Source organism: Micropterus salmoides, unplaced genomic scaffold, assembly GCF_014851395.1.
Source record: "Micropterus salmoides isolate LMB-PRFRI ecotype aquatic unplaced genomic scaffold, ASM1485139v1 Ms_hic_scaffold_17, whole genome shotgun sequence".
Taxonomy (NCBI): domain Eukaryota; kingdom Metazoa; phylum Chordata; class Actinopteri; order Centrarchiformes; family Centrarchidae; genus Micropterus; species Micropterus salmoides.
In genome coordinates this window covers 23,264,341-23,281,441 of record NW_024040817.1, presented here as the reverse complement: position 1 = coordinate 23,281,441, position 17,101 = coordinate 23,264,341, and the positions used below count along the sequence as shown (strand labels likewise).

General features: G+C 39.6%; 1 long non-coding RNA gene across 1 annotated transcript; it reads right to left on the bottom strand.

Annotated features, from left to right (window-relative positions):
- Window positions 1-9,762: 9,762 nt before the first annotated feature.
- LOC119907135 lies at window positions 9,763-12,309 on the bottom strand. The gene is made up of 3 exons (XR_005445078.1): window positions 12,289-12,309; window positions 11,961-12,182; window positions 9,763-9,875 (listed from the first exon to the last, which is right to left on the bottom strand). It is a non-coding gene; the product is annotated as an uncharacterized LOC119907135 (long non-coding RNA).
- Window positions 12,310-17,101: the final 4,792 nt, after the last annotated feature.

The window sequence follows — 17,101 nt, the reverse complement described above, 5'->3', positions numbered from 1 at the left end:
AAATATGAAATAAAGAGTATGCATATTTCTTCAATTGTGCACAAAGATTATTAGTCTTGAACCTACACAGACTTTTATGCATCTGGCCCCTGTTTAGGCAGTGATTTCATACTCTCTGTCTCTCTGTCTGGTTGGCAGCTTGCTCAGTTGGATATGCTATCTGGCTAATGTATGATTGATTATTGGAATAAGAGACACTCCACTGCCCCTGACTTTCCTCCTTCTCAACATGGTTAATGGGCCAGCCAAAGGCAGGTGCAGCTCTGTGTATAATGTATGTGTGTGCGTAAGTATGTGCTTGTTGGCATCACAGACAGAAACCAGTGGAAGCAATTTAGGCCTACTGCATTATATTGATGGATATTTACGTATTTATGCCATTGGCGCCTGTAAGTGTATTCATGTGAACACATGTAAGCGGGAGCTCCCTGGTTCAGAATGTATCTGTGTGTTTCAGTAGAAGCGTATGTCACAGAGTCTGGCTTCGGCTGAGTTAAATGAAGCAGAAAGAAACACGTGTTTTGCTTGGAACGTGATTGAATCAAACGGCCCACTTATTGCGTTACTTCCACCACGCCATACCCGCCAACCCCTACTTATGACAACCCCACGCGATGCACACATACTCTACTCACCTCTCTCTGCTTCAGTCTGTCCTTGAAACACTGGACATGCAGTCCATCAGTGGTCTTTCCGTCAATGGGTCCGCCTTCACAAATTACTTAAGTATCCTCCATCCATCTATGCTCCACACCCCTTTCCCTCTCTCTGTACCCCTGTTATGTTTTTTCTATAATCCTTCCTTCCCTACTTACAATAAACACGTAGGTCAGTGCAATGCTAAGTGCTTCCTGGCAATCATCATCTGTTCAGTGCTGCAATGTATGTGTTTGATTTGTGTGTGAAGCAGGGTTCTGTTCAAATCTGTTCAAATCGCCCCCTAATTATTTTATCCCTGGTTTACAAAGGTGCATAATAAGTGATTTAAAAAGGATCATCTGTGTAATATATACATGAATTGTTTTTGCAAAATGTTGGCCCTAGTCACCCCCCCACTCTTCTTCAGGCACTTATGTAATACTGTTAACAAAAGCAGGCCGCTTCACCCTGGCCATGGCAGGGGAGAAGGTTGGGAGGATATAGGCAAAGTGAGGGAGAAAGGGAGGAGACGAGTGGAATTTCAACGAGCTGTCCTTGATGACTGACCGCAGTAGCGTCATGGTAACATTGCCATTCTATTGCAGGGTAGTCCAGGAATCCAGTGTATATGAGTGTGTGTGTTTGATGCATGGGAGGAAGAGTGTGGGAATGAGAAATTGGTTGATGTGATGAAAAAATGTTGCATCTAATTCAAGTTTGAATTAGTGAAGGGACGCTTTCTAAATCATGTGCTCAGATGATAAAGATCCTTTGCCCACCTCACTCCCCTATTTCTCTCTTTTCAATCCCTGACATTGCACATCAAACGGTTTTCCCCTGACATGTGCTAATCATATGTTTCTACAAGATCAGCACTCGGATGTAATTGAAAGCATCAACCTTGCTGCATATAATTTAACATACATTCTTCATTATGCTTCCTTTCTAATCAAAGCCATCCAATGCATCCAATCATAGCCTGGTAAGCATGCATCTCAACTCAGCCCCCAACTATTGATAAACTCAAATGTGTTATGACTTGTCACTTAGTTTCAGTTGAAGCAACAACATAAATGGTAACAAAGATTTATCGTCAGCACCATTAACTAACAATAATGCCAAAGTCAAGCAGATTTAAATCAATGAAGCAGGTCAAGTGTTTGACATTGGCATTGACCATCCTGTTCAACCAGTCTTGTATTTCCCAGTGGGTCCACTGGCAACACCACTCTGGGACCAAATAGGAGCATCAGCTAGTAGATTTATGAGGCCCCATTACCCTTTTATTACTGTAAGTAACAATGAATAATTGTTTGTAATCAGGACATTGCGTTGGTGAGAACAGTATTAGGTTCACCTCATATATCATTGGACAAATAGTAGTGGTGGGGACAGTGAGGAATGAGGATGATATTGGGGAGAGACCTCTCTTGGTTGTAATTGTTTAACCCCCAAGTGAATATGACCAATAAGTGAATATGTACAATGGCATGAAAGCACAAAGGCATGGCACAGAAACACATGTGTGCGCATTCATATATACATCCGCAGATATGTACACTCATATTGGTTCTAGCAGGCAGTTGCTGGAGAAATTGCTTATTAACAAAGTGCAATTAATCACAGCCATGTGCTAGTCACCTGGACAACTGAAAGTCAGTGTGTATGGAGAGCAGTGGGGAGTGGGCTCCAGTGGTCTTTCTAAATGGCTCTAATATAACACGCTGCGTCGTAAACAAAGCTGCTTGGTTGTTTGTCAGAAGAACAACGCTGCACGCAAATACCTGACATTAAACAGACTGACTGTTTCTTCATGCTGACGGGACTGTGAGCACAAATAAATATCATCGCTCTGTTGTTCAGTTCCCTTTTGTCTATCCACTTCTGGCCAGAATGCTATGCATTTGCAAAACTGCAGAGATGCTCTCAGCTAATGTATTCATTACATACCGTACACTCTGCTGTGGCACTTCCTTCAATGTACCTTTATGACACCAGTGTCGACCAAACCATCACATTTCAGAAGAATAACAATGAGATTTACCACACACAATAAAAACTGCAATTCCCATACAAGATGCTCCCTATGGGGTATTAGTAGGTTGGATGATGAAGGCTGGTGAAACTATACTTCCCAGGGGGCAGAGCTTCATTGCCAGTGCTCCTTCTGGGGGTAATAAACTTCCACTGATCCAGTGACAGCCCTGATTTAAATGAATCCTGAATGCTGATCCACTGTGTCCCAGTGTGGCAGACTACAGGGACCATCCACCAAGGAGAAATGGTGTGTCGGGGTAGGGGGGGGTTTCTGCTTGCAAATGCTTGTTAACTGATACACATTTAAACAATGATGATGTAATGAACCTTTCCCTATTTTCACTATTGCCTATGACATCATTGCACCTCTTTGATTTTCAGTTCATGTCTCACCTATTATGTTGGAGAGGCCTATGTCCTCACTACTGCAGCTGTTTCTCTTGCAACCATTCGGCAGAATTACACTTTGGGAAAAGATAAATCAGTCCATGTCTCCTTCAACATACTAGCAAAGTACAGTTGGTTATTTGTTATGAACCAATCAGTGTATGGTTTATTGGCCTCACAAAAACAAACACTCAAATTTTAAATAAAACCATGGGCAGCTGCTCACACCATAGTCAACACATGTATAGCGAGAAAGGTTGGACATCATGTTTGATAAACTAGACAGGGATAAAATGCCAGTGAACATTGGACATTCATTCAACAAGTGGGAAGAAAAAAAGCACTATCATATATTTGCTAATTAGATATTTTACCCATTGATGGCATCCCTCCAAAAATAAACGGATGTATCATATGTGATGGGCATGGACTAGACTTTATTTCAAATCCCCACTTGAACTTGAGAAAACCCAAGCAGCCAATCACAGGTCTTGCAGCGCCCATGTGGTATCTCCATAGCTGCAGTATCCCCAACATGTAGTTTTTAGGGAGGCGCATGTCAGCCTTTGGCGAAGCTTTGCCGGCATGCGTAGCCTCACCAGTGTACTTTGCTTCCAACTCTGTAGTTGCGTTTAATTTTAGGCCACACTACTGAAATAAGACAAAAGACATCTGTTAGGGCCTGTCCATAGGCTCGCCATTCATCTGTGACAAGCATATTCATACATGATATTATATGGTCGGCAACAGGTCTTCCCTTGAGCGATCTTTCACCACCCTGACAATGAGTGTTCTTGATGTAATTATGTTGTGTTTTTGTGCTAAACTGCAAAATGTTCAAAATTCATACAGATTGTTCATAAAGTGAAGAAACATAAATAAAAGTTGTTTTCCTGGCAAAATGTGTGTCACTTTATTTTAAGCAAACAATTATGCGTTATAAGGTCTTATAATTAGTTCATATGGTATTAGGTCCACCTGTAATATATTATACAGGGATAGATATTTTAACACTCTACTTAAAGCAAACAAAGACAAGCTATATAACTTTAAACATTACTATAAGCTATTATTCCATTTTATATCACTAATTGTAAATGGTGACTAAAGTGTATTCATAACGAGGCAGAGTCGGTGGTTATAATGTGTTATGGAACATGGTCGGAGATTCTCGCTGCACATTGATATAAACTGGTATTACTATTAGTTATAAAACATTAAATCAAAAGGTCATACTACGTTATGAACTTTGCTATAGCGCCTAATGCATGTTTGTAAGTGATGTCAAACATGCAATGTCTTATGGATGCATTATATCGTGTTATAAATATATGCATACGTCATTATAGCAATGACCTTCATAGAAAGTGTTACCGAAAATGGCACCAAAATGGCTCTTCATGTCGACGAAATAACTCATTTTGATGTATTTTGTCAGTGTCTAAAACAAAAAATAAAGAGATGCACTTAGAATGATGCATGCAAAATACTGCAAGAGCAGGGCCGACCTAACTAAAAGGATTTTAAGCTACTTTTCCTTCCTCATGTTGCTTTTTATTTTTCATTCACTATGCACTTTCCTCTTACTTTTCACTTTCCCTGGTGGAGTGATGCAATGTGGCCTCTAAACACGTGGACATATGCGGATTTCATACTACGGGAGAGAAGGAAAACACACTGACACACAGGCATATGCCCTGTGAGCCTTGGGGGACCACTTAAATAAAAGAAAACTGATAGCCAAAAAAAACAAAAGGACCCAAATAAACCCATTCTACAGACGGATGCTGTCAAATGTGCGAAAACAACCGATATGTTTGCTGCCGGGGCTGCAGTAGCTTCAACATCAGCTACGGTACCCTGCATAGTGCAGGCACTTGAAGGAGTAAAAGAGCTGTGGAGGCCACTGCCAGGCAGAGAAGGAGGCTGTGTTAACAGAGCAGACAGACAAAGTGACATGGCCGAGTGAGAGAAAGAGCAGGAGGAGAGTGGAGGTGAAGTGGTAAGCATGGAGTAGCTTAGCCTGTAGGGAGGGAGCAGGAAGGGAGGGTCATTTACACTGGGGACGCTAGGGACATGTAGCCACCACTTTTTGAAAGCTTTTGTTAAAAATGTTCTGAAAAACAGCCCACAACAATGTTAATTAACAAATAAAAATGCCATGAGAAAGGTTTTTTTGCGCTTAAGAAAACCTGCAATGCAATGTAAATATAGAAGAAACCTCTGCATTGTCCAAAAAAAGTAACTTAAGCAAAAAATAATAATAAGCTACTGTTTACTGCATAATATTTTATTATATTTTCATATTGTGAATTGTCACCTTCGCACTTGAATTTTGTGCTTCCCTTTATAAAAATAAAGACATTTCCACCATCATAAAATGTCTCCAGGATGCAGGAAATGAAGTTTTAAATGCTCTAAATCTTCTGGGTGAGGACCCCCAGACCCCCCTATTGACTATTTCATCAATACATATTTTTTCAAAATAGTAGGTCTATTGAAATATATTCTTGTCTTGTAGTCATGGATGCCAATCTTGTGCTAATGTTACGTATCAGTGTTTCATCACACCCCTAATCTGACCCCCTACATGGATTGATGGTGTAGTGGTGAGGGGTGTCCTACCGACTTTGGTGGGCCGCCTCAGCCAAAGATGCCAGGGCCGATTTTTTCTGTCCCAGTTCAGCCCTGTTAACAATATGAAACACACAAGAGATCTGTGCCTCAATAAAATCCGTGCCTTTCCAAATCATGTCCAATAAACTGAATTTAATACAGGTAGTGAGCAGTGGAAACAGGATGCAACTGAGCTCAATTTTGAGTGTCATGGCTGTCATGGCTTTGTTATTTTTGTTTTTTATTTTTAATAAATATTCAAAGATTTCAAATAAACTTCTTTCACGTTGTCATTATGTATGGAACATCCAAAGTGACAGAACTGAATGAAAGAATAAATAAATAAATGGGGAAATATATCAAAGAAAGAATGAATGAATAAAAGAATAAATAAATAAATGCAGAAATATATCAAAGAAAGAATGAATGAATAAAAGAATAAATACATACATTTGCTTTTGCCTTTCCCCAAGGAGACCTATTGTCATTGCTTTTCCCTTCCTCTTCCTTAACTGTCAATCAACGTGTTGTGGCCCGCCCACTAAGTCCAACTAATCACTCACAGAAGTATTTCTCTCCATGACCAGAGATGTATAAAGGTTTGATACACACTCCATACCAATTTGTGGCGGTAACGCACCAATTCGTTGTTTGCCAACAATAAAAGCACAAAGAGGAAGAAGAAGAAGAAGAAGGAAGAAGAAGCTAATGTTAGACAGAACCAGCACATGTCAATGTGATCTAAATGCAGAAGTCCATTTACCGGAGATAACTGTAAGAGAGAGAGGGAGAGGGCAGAGAGGCAGAGGTGTTGGAGGTGCAGTCAGGGCAAGGAGAGGCAGAGGACCTACCTAGAGTGATGGCTCAATAGAGGACGAAGAAAGAGTGGAAGCCCTCCAAAGGAACCCGAGGGCTGTTACCGAGGTTTGTATTTATAAGGTTGTTGTAACATTATTAAATTCTGACCTGTTTGCACTTTATGACAAACCCCAGCACACAGTGATAACGTTATTTACATAGCAGCTCTGTGCACATGTACCCCTGGTACTGTAATGTTAGATAGTAGTAACATGTCATTTACTGGGCAACAATGATTATATGAAGCCATATTATACAAGTTGAGCAAACACTGGCCAGCCTGCAAACCCTAATATGCAGTACCATGTCAACATAATGTCATGCAACTTATAAAGCCTTATTTTATCAGAATCACAAATTCTTTATTGATACCCAAGGGGAAATTCTTGGACACAATTGCTAAGCTTGCATGTCAATTAAATATAAAAATTATAAAATCTAAATCTAAATAAAGGTAATGTGGACATGTAAAGTAATTTACAGCATCAACAAAAGTGTAATGATAAATAGTAGTAGTGGATTAAATATTAATAGTAATAATGAGTATATTTCATTTGGAATGGATACAATCTTAAAAACATCGAGACAGAGTAACCAGAGTACTGAAGCAGAGAATATTGCATATTGAGTATTTTTCGCTGTGTCCTCTTTCTTCAGACTTCTTCAAGAGATGACCCTTGAAGAACACAGAGCTCTCCACCCTTCTGCTGGAGAGGCAGCCAGGCCTGGTCTTTGATGCCTTGATGATGCATCAGCACAGACATGGTGCCCCACCTTCTGCCGGAGTGCCAGGAGTACCTTGGTGTACTTGTGGTAACTGTAGGGAAATGCTGTGCACAGCATTTACTGCCACACTTCTCCCAGTACTGCCTTGAAGAAGGCTTTATTCGCATTCACAGGCAGTACCTTGTGGACATTATGGCATTAGGCAACATCAGGGAGCCTGGGGATGACAACAGGGAGTACCGCTATGGTGCCTATAGACACTTCATCTATTGGCAACATGGAGCTTTAGGCCAGGGAAACCAACATGTCGTCCCTAGTTGTTGTGTTTAGAGGATTAGAGACAAGTTCCCTGATCCTCAAGGACACTACATGGTTTTATTCCTGGACTGTGAATTTCCTTCCAGGCCCTCTGGCATGGTCATACAGTTTCACACAAATACTCACAAACCTGCCTCACCATCATCAAGGCATCAAACAAATGTACATAGTTAACATTTGATTTATTATTACATTTCTATATATATTTATTCATATTTCTCCCCTCTTTATTTAAATTTGATGTATGTTGTATAGTTACATATAGTGTTATAGTTGTTCAACTGCAGTTCTATGGTATCGAAAAAATAAAAAGGTAAGAAATAGAAGCACATGGTGTTTTTATTTTCATTGTATACATTTGAACATGTGTTTAGAATTTCAAATTTGCCATAACATTTCCAATACCAATTTTAGTTATTTATATTTACATAATAGGGGACAGCTGTAGCCTTACTTATCATTACTGTTCAAATTGTAAACTGTAATTTAGGCTACCTACTGAAAATAATATGCGCTGGTCACAGTGGACTTAGCAGAATAAGATGAAACGTGTACAAATTGGAAAAACATGAAATAACCACTGGAGGAGGGTAGGAACAGAATTTAATGTTAATAAATTTCTCTTTTTGAAGGATAAAAGCTATGACTTTGTCAGTGAACTGAAGTTCTTTCCCTCGTGATCCTGCCTGACAAGTACCAGGACACATGCAAGGTGATCTCCTATGGGGATCCTTCCGCATCAGATGCTGGTCGGAATAACGGTCCTGTTGAAGACAGTGCCATCAAACATAGTTACAGACTATATTGTAATGTAAGTATCATTCAGTGACATGTAATATGGTACAACATAGGCAACAAATTTGTGACTTGTCTCTGCAACAAGTCTGATGTTGCTGGTGCAGGTACGGGGGGCACCAAACCAAGCTGTCTGGGGTCATCTAGGAGAAGGCTCCTCCTTCTAGGCATCCCCACTCCACTTGTGAGTCTGTTCTTCACAATCCTTCTTTGCAACTCGGAAATGTATCCGTAGGTTTTTTCAGATTTCAAGGCATATACGCTGTATCTTCTACCATTCTTCTTATACAATCTTTTGAAACTGAAATTACACAAATTACAACCATTTAATATCAGCTTATAAGTAGAACAAGAGAAAACCTTGAGTGTAAAGACAATCAATTGCATATAAAACATGGGCTGAATATTGTACTATGAATGGGAATATTGTGTAAAACGTACATCTCTTTGCCGTCCAACGTTTTCATTGTTGGTCGGTTCCGGTGGAAATTGTAGTCCAAAGCAGCAAGCAGAACTCTTGCCTCATAAACTGGGGGGCTGAAAACATAACGCTTGCTGGCATACATCAGGATATGATTCTGGAATGACTCTAGGTCTGCAGTCGATCTGATAGAACAAACAAATACATACTTCTGTGTACATGAGCAGTAAGCATAAATATTACTAATATACATCATTCTGAAAAAGTATAGCCACACTACCTGAATCACAGATAGTTGTGAACATCTTTCTGCCACCTCTTATTGAGAACTATATCCACTAAAGCTTTGTGTTACTGGGAGTCTCTCTGGATCCACATCTTTCCCCGCATTTGATCCGATTCAAGGTGCCCGTGTTTGCAACTTCCCATAGTCCAGGTGTGAATGTTGCAGACATGGTGAAGGATGCCAAGCCATAATGCCTGCAAAACATAAAAATGCACTATCAATATGTCCTTAATATAGCAATTAATGAAATTACTCAAAGATATAATACAATTGTGTGCTTACAAGAAACTGCCCACGTGTGTCGGCAGTCTTGCAACACCACCGAAAATGGTTGACTATGTCCTTCAGCCAGTTGAAGAGGATGGACTGTCCCTTTTATCTTAAAATAAATATTACTGTAAAATACAGGCATTCAACTATAGTCTGTGTGTAGAGGTTAAAGTGTAAATGTTCAACACCCCCCCCCCCCCCCCCCAAAAAAGAACACACTAACTGACTACACCAAATGTCTAGAATGAGTAACACATCTTCTGGCAGAGGAAAGTAAACAAAAGTAAACAAAATCTGTTGTCTTTGAGTGCAATGAAAACTTCCATACTGTCATCCATCAACTGCACATAGTTCAATAACCCTAATGTACAGAATAGTAACTTTATGGTTAATAATTGTTTCACAACATTAGCCAGTTATTACACTTACTGCTGCTATTTTTTTTGGCAAGGTTCTTCGCACCATGCCACATATCCAGACTGTGATGAATTCCAAGGGCCTTGTATTTGCCTTTGTCTGGGTCTATGAAGTGGTAAATAATGTCATGTTACCATAATATTTATATTACTGTTATACACATGCATTCATATGTAGTGAACAACAGTGTGGATTTGTGCATTTTTCATGGAATAAATGTGGAGCTACCCTAAATTCCTTTCTCCTCCCCAGAGAAGATGGGGAGGGGTCAAAGTTGCTTTCTCTAAGTGCTAGCCCGACCATAAAACTGGCACCATTTTGATTCCGAAGCTGATAACGCGGGGCCTGACTGTTAAACTGACAAAGGGACACGAGCCAGCCATTGGCATCTCCCTGAACAGCCTATCAAAACTGGCCCCTCCACACACGTTTCCGTGGCAACTGACCTTATTCTTTGTTTTATTACCACATCAAAAGGATACTCCTTGTCTCACCTAAGTGTGACATGTTCCAGACACTGAACTTTGGATGACAAAGGACTGCAGTCTCCAAAAGACTCAAAGCATCTAATTAAATTTAATTAAATCTTTAGTTGAATATGTTGGCCTCTATTTGAGTAGTTATGTTAACTGTTGTTGCTATCTGTTGTTGATATTAGTGCTGAAAAGAAGTTACTTGTGCAGTGTTTTTTATTTTCAGCAAGACACCCCTTCATCTGATGTAATCAATGCTTGTTCATAATACTTTCTTACAAAATCCCTTTAGAAATGATGACAAAGAAATGTTTTACTATACTCTTAATCGCCAGCTTGAATTTAAGGATGAATCAACAATATTCCCCGGTTCCTAAGGAGAGACGATCTTTGATTTAATCCAAGCTTTCCTCATGTAACCTGAGCTCCCCCAAGTGGACGAAATAAGTATTACATGCCCTCGTCGGAAATGCGGTTAAATGTAGAAAAATCCTGACCAATAATGTGACAATTGTTTCCTGTTACCAAATGCCTAGAACAGTGCAACCGTTCAACCATTGAGGTTCGATTGTGGAAAATATTTGATTATAATACGTGCAAATGGATTTCTTTTCTTTAGACATTAAGTTTAGAAAGGCAGTCCCTGGGGAAACCTGAGACGCCCCCTGGGGAACCACGCCCCAGGCAACAAAAGAGCGACACGCGACCTGCTCTTGGCGCTTGTCTCTTCCCTCTTCTCGCTCTTCCACTCAGCCCTCTGGATGCTTCGGCACGCGCGTAGCGTGCCTCGCCAGGCAACGCCCAGACTCGGCCAGCGAAACAAACAGGCCCTTTGTTCGCTTGAAGCTACACACCTGAAGTGCCGAGACATCGATCTGCCTTCAGTTTGTTTTATTTTCTTTATTTCTTTTGTTTGTTAAAGTTATGAGTCCGTTACACTGGACTAATTCAGGAACGAGCAAGTTCCATTTTAAGCCTTTTGCGTCAAAGCCAACTTCACTGAGGTCAGACCAAGCCACGTGGTCTCGCCAACTGCAACAAAGGAAACCTGCAAACAGCTGAATTGCCAGACGGAGGAGGCGTTTTCAATCAGACACGGAGAACCCCGGAGAATCCCTAGCAAAAAGCCAGGATTGCCAGCTAGCGTGGGACCCGTGCAACAGGCCAAAAGCAGGCTGTCGACAAGCAGTAAGACTTAACACACGTCCTGTGATCAGATGTCCATTTTAACTCTTAAACTATAGCATTAGTTTACTTTCATTAGTTCTTCTATGCCGTATGAGTCAAATGCTTCCCACAGTCGAACCTCCAGGCTCATTGTTCAGCAAATGTTTATGTTCCCTGTATCCAACCATCTTTTTATCACCTTAGTTAGAGAATAAATTCACTGTAATATAATCAAGAGCTGTGTGTGTTGCCTATTTATAGTTCCTGCCAAGAGAATTGACCCTTTAGATATGAGACTGACTGACTGATTTAAGATAATTGAGCGATTATTAACTAACTGATCACTAGTAATAATTGTATAATTATTCAAAACTACCTAGAGGTCCGGAGACTCTAGGATTATAACAACTCCGGTGGTGCCCTTTACGAGGAAATTCTGATTTTATGAATAATAATTCATAATTGGGTATCAATTCTCATAAATTTATTAAAATGCATAACTAATAAATTTAGGTCCACTACACATACAATATATCACATGAATACTTACTCATAAGGGCACCAATCTGGGCATGAGCATCTGTGCAGATCTCCACTAGCTTTATTTCTGATGTAAGCTTGTCCAGTCTGGATGAAACCCTCCTTCTCCATGACGACAGAGTTCCATGATGCTTGCCACTTGTCTATGGTGGCAACATGAATGATCTCCTTGGTGTCATTCTCCATGGTGGTGTAGCTGCAGTATTGTGCACAGTGACCAGGAGAGTCATTTCTGACATCTGTTGAAATGTTTTAAAATATAATTCAACAGAACAACAGTTATTAGTTGCTTACTGTATTCAATAGCTATGTTACATAATACAGTATCAACTACACACCTAGGACAACAACATCTTCCTGAATCGTCGTGTCCTGAATGGAGAAGAAAGTGTTCCTGTTCACCATCCCCATGTTCATGAATTTGAACAAGAGGGCAACCTTTGTGTAGTTGTTGCCAGACAACAAAATGTTGGTGGACAAGAGAAAATCTCCAGCTTGCATCCCAAACTTCATCACAGGCTGGGAATTCCACCTCCAAAAACTGTGTCCATTATTTCTAAAAGTCCCACAGTAGAAACATTAGCTTATATATATATATATATATATATATATATATAGACCTATATACAACCTTTCATTTTATACTAATTTAAAGTTGTGATATTCTGTGATTGTCTGGACTTACCCATTCGATAGTAGCTGCTGTGCCCTTGGTGGTGATGTTGATCTCAAAGGGTGCAACAGAGTTGCACCAGTCCTCATAAGGCCAGTGCATTTATCCACAGGCAGGATCAGAAATGTAGCCAGTTGTCTTAAGCAGTTCTCGTACACTATGGAGGCTCTGACACCTATGATGTCATCTTTACAAAGGACATTCTGTGGTTCTGGGAAAACAGGGTCATGATCACAGGGAGAAGGCTCATCAGGAGCATCTTCATGTGCAGGCAAGGAAGTCCATCGATAGAGTGTGCTTTCTTCAGTGCATTCTATTGAGGCACAAAAATCTGTAGTAAACAAACACCACAAAACAATTGCAAATTGAGACTGACAAATAACACACCGTATAGAAATCGGTGGAAGATCCTCTTCATCAGAGCTGAAACCATTCTGTCCATCATCTCTTTCAAGGCCCAATCAATTCTTTACATAATGACAACTTTCAGATAAAAACAAGTTCTCAAATAATATCACTAAAAAATAATACATGTAATTAGGAAGTACTACTTACACACTGTTCATTGGGTCATTGAAAATATTTTCCTCCAAGTCCTCCTCAACAATGCTCATGTCATGCAAACTGCAAAAAACATGTTACAAATAGTATATATTATGAACATTTGGAAAAAAGCAATACAGGGCTAAAAGTTATGATGTGTACATGTTACCTTTGTTCAAGGCCCTGAATTTCTGTGGCTTCTGGAATGACATCAAGATGCTCATCTCTGTAAAGAATAACCAGAGCAAGTTGTGTAAATCCCACATATGCTCATTCAACAGTAGATATACACCAAAAATAAAATAACACACTAATCATAAAGTTCATGTTTCTAATCAAAGCTATTAGAACAAAATTAATATATTGTTATGCATGACTTACCGGTCTGTTCCACTAGAAGCACCAATGCTAGACAATGCTGGAGCTGGGACTTGCGAAGGTTTTCTCTTCAAGGGAGTTGATGTTGCAGGACCTGTCTCGTAGCTGGAGAATCAGCAGTAGCCTCAATAAATGAAGTGCTACTTGACTGTAATACATTACTGTACTTTAATCCACAGTGTGTTACATCTTTGTAGGGTTTGCTCATCTTGCCTAATAAATTGATCATCCCAAAAACGATCACATCTAGTGCAAGTATGATCACCGACAGACAACATGGAAAACGTAAGCCAAGAGTGTGTAAAAATGTCCCTGTTTCTGTACCACAGTCCATTATAAAACAAATCATGGGCAAGTTTACAAAGCCATAGTCAGGTGAGGATCAAGGGTGCTCTACAATATAATATAACACAAATAAGTACTGAGTGCCATAATTTGAGTTTGTGGTAACCTTTGTATGCACCGTAGAAGCAATACAAACAAATACGTTGTTTCTAATATAAATTCTGACAATAAGCATAATTAGTCACTTGATAAGCACACAGTGTTGTTATCGTAATGCTGTTAGCAGTAAAAATAAATGTTTTCCCCCAGGGCAGTAAACATTTAGCTTGCTAATCTGACCCACCATGCTCCATGCAATGTTACGGTTTTTAGCTAATTGTAATCATCAGCTGATTGTCTCACAAACACAAAAGACACATTTCTGTTCAATAAACAAACAACCTTCGAAATAACAATCCAACTAACGTTACATATTTCTTCTTCAACAGGGTAGTAAAAGTTTAGCTGGCTAATATGAGCTGTTATGCTTGCTGTTTTGCGGTCAATAATACTAATCAGCTGATTGTCTCACGAACATAAGCAGCACATTTATCCCCACATAGCGAAGCCATAACACAGCGAGGGAGAAGAACCACATGAAACTATCCACCTACATATTTTTTCTAACAGGGTAGTAAAAGTTTAGCTGGCTAATATGAGCTGTTAGCTGTAGGCTAACTTACTGTTTTGCGGTCAATAATACTAATCAGCTGATTGTCTCACGAACGTAACCGGCACATTTATCCCCACATAGCAAAGCCATAACACAGCGAGGGTAAGAACCACATGCAACTATCCAACTACATATTTTACACCACTGACAAGGGAAAAGTCACTTCTCATGGTGTCTATGGCTAGCTTCTGGCTAATGCTAACATTATCAAACAACAGTTTTCATTTGCAATGCTAAAGTTGGAATACCTTACCTGTCCATCACAAAACAGGCAACTCAGGTGTTGCTTTGAAAACATTTTTCCCTCATTAGACCCTTCCATCTGGGAAAAGCCACACCGATGTTTACCCATGATTTCTGCCTGCGTCGCTCCCGTATAAGTCTGGCTTCATCATGCTTTCGCTTCTTTGAAGCAGATTCACCCTCCGTCGGCTCTTGTGCTAAATAATAGCTGTGGTCCTCCATTTGTCCAAAATTCCACTACTAATAAAGGAGAGCTTCTACTACTACCTAACGTTAGTAGTTAGAAACGTACAACTTCTTCTTGCTCTTGCTGCTACTTCTTCTGTTGCTTCTCTTTCAAGGTAGTAATGAAACGCGCTCTGCAGCGCTGTTTGTTCGCTGTAGGCTAGGGTAGAAACATGATGACACAATATGTCGACCTCCACAGCAGGGTGTGTCTCGTGTATGTAGATATAAATAGCTCATTCTAAGGTAATAAAAACATAAGGGTTCATTATGCAAGGTCTCCTCAGATATATTATACACTGAATCTTTAACTAGTAACTATAGGCTATTTATGTTATATTAAGTTGTTGCAGTTAAACTGCCATCCTTTTAATTAACACCTAAAACACTGCTGAGAGTGCAACTGTGTGTACACGTTGTCACAGTTAGCCATGGTTTTCGTTCACTTCGGTGTCATGTACCACCATGCACTTGGAACGCTTTGATGTGGGAAGTCGGAAGTTTCAACTGGGAAATATCCCAGTTCCGACCAGTCTTGAATGTAGCATAACTCCTTCTAAACTTTCTACCAATCATAACACTCTTCCAGGGACAGCATATCCACACTGAAGATAGGTATCGGTCATCGGCTGCTCGACCTGACTTCGTGGGCGGGCCACAACACGTTGATTGACAGTTAAGGAAGAGGAAGGAAAAAGCAATGACAATAGGTCTCTAAGGGAAAAGCAATGACAATAGGTCTCCTTGGGGAAAGGCAAAAGCAAATGTATGTATTTATTCTTTTATTCATTCATTCTTTCTTTGATATATTTCTGCATTTATTTGTTTATTCTTTTATTCATTCATTCTTTCTTTGATATATTTCCGCATTTATTTATTCTTTTATTCATTCTTTCTTTCTTTGATATATTTCCCCATTTATTTATTTATTCGTTCATTCAGTTCTGTCACTTTGGATGTTCCATAATTATGGGGTATTGTTTGTAGAATTTAGAGAAAAATATTGAATTTCATCCATTTTAGAATAAGGCTGTAACATATGGAAAAGTGAAGCGCTGTGAATACTTTCCAGATGCACTGTACCTCACACCTCACATCATTACAGTTCATCATAACAAATTAACAACTTCATCTGTGAGGTCACTGTGATCTCAACACATGGAAACAGTGGGAAATAAACCCAATAAACGGTAGTGAATTGATCATAACAATAAGGTTGCATAGTGTAATTCTCATTATTTTGTCATTAGTATTAATTTTAGATAATATTAAGGGGGTTCGTACTGTAACTGAGGAGAGGTGTGGTGCTGTCATGCCTCTTAATGTCACTGTTAGGTTACTGCAGAACCTGCTATTGATTGGGCCACACGCAAGTAAGCCTCGTACACTCTCAGGCTGACGGTTCAGCACTGACGACACAGTGGCATCATGAGTTTGACATATGAGCGTCTCAGCCATGTCATGGCTGCAGTGTACACAGCTGAGAGTGTGACACCTCTTTCCCTACGGTGAACATTTTACTTTTGAAATTCTGCTGCAGTTCATGTTTAAATTAAAGGGTAGCTATAGCCATGCTGATGACAAATGAATGTATTTTTAACATAAGCATTTTCATTTGTTAATTTGAAATATCAAATTTGCAGTTTTAAACAATTTTTTACACCAGAATACAACCTCTACATAACCCTCTAAAAACAGTGCAAGTAGATGGTGTCACACGGCGTATATTCTACTATCCTACAAACATGAAAACATTGTCATGGCTATGCTACTTTCATTCACTGTTCCTCTGTAACAGGTGGCATACAGTAACTTTGTCAATATTGTACATAATGTCAAAACTGAAAAAAACACAAAGACAGTATGATTGACCTTCACTAATAATTTTCCACATTTAATATCTTTTTGTTTTGCAAAATCTTTTTGTATAACAAACTGATATCATGCAATTTGTCAAGGATCAAAGAGCGAAATAGAGCATTGGGAGATGAATCTCTGTATTTACAGCAATACTCGCCCAGATGGGGTCGAGTATATCTAGCACTGATCCAATACTGCTGATTGTCAGCAAAATGTTCAGAATGAGCAGAGA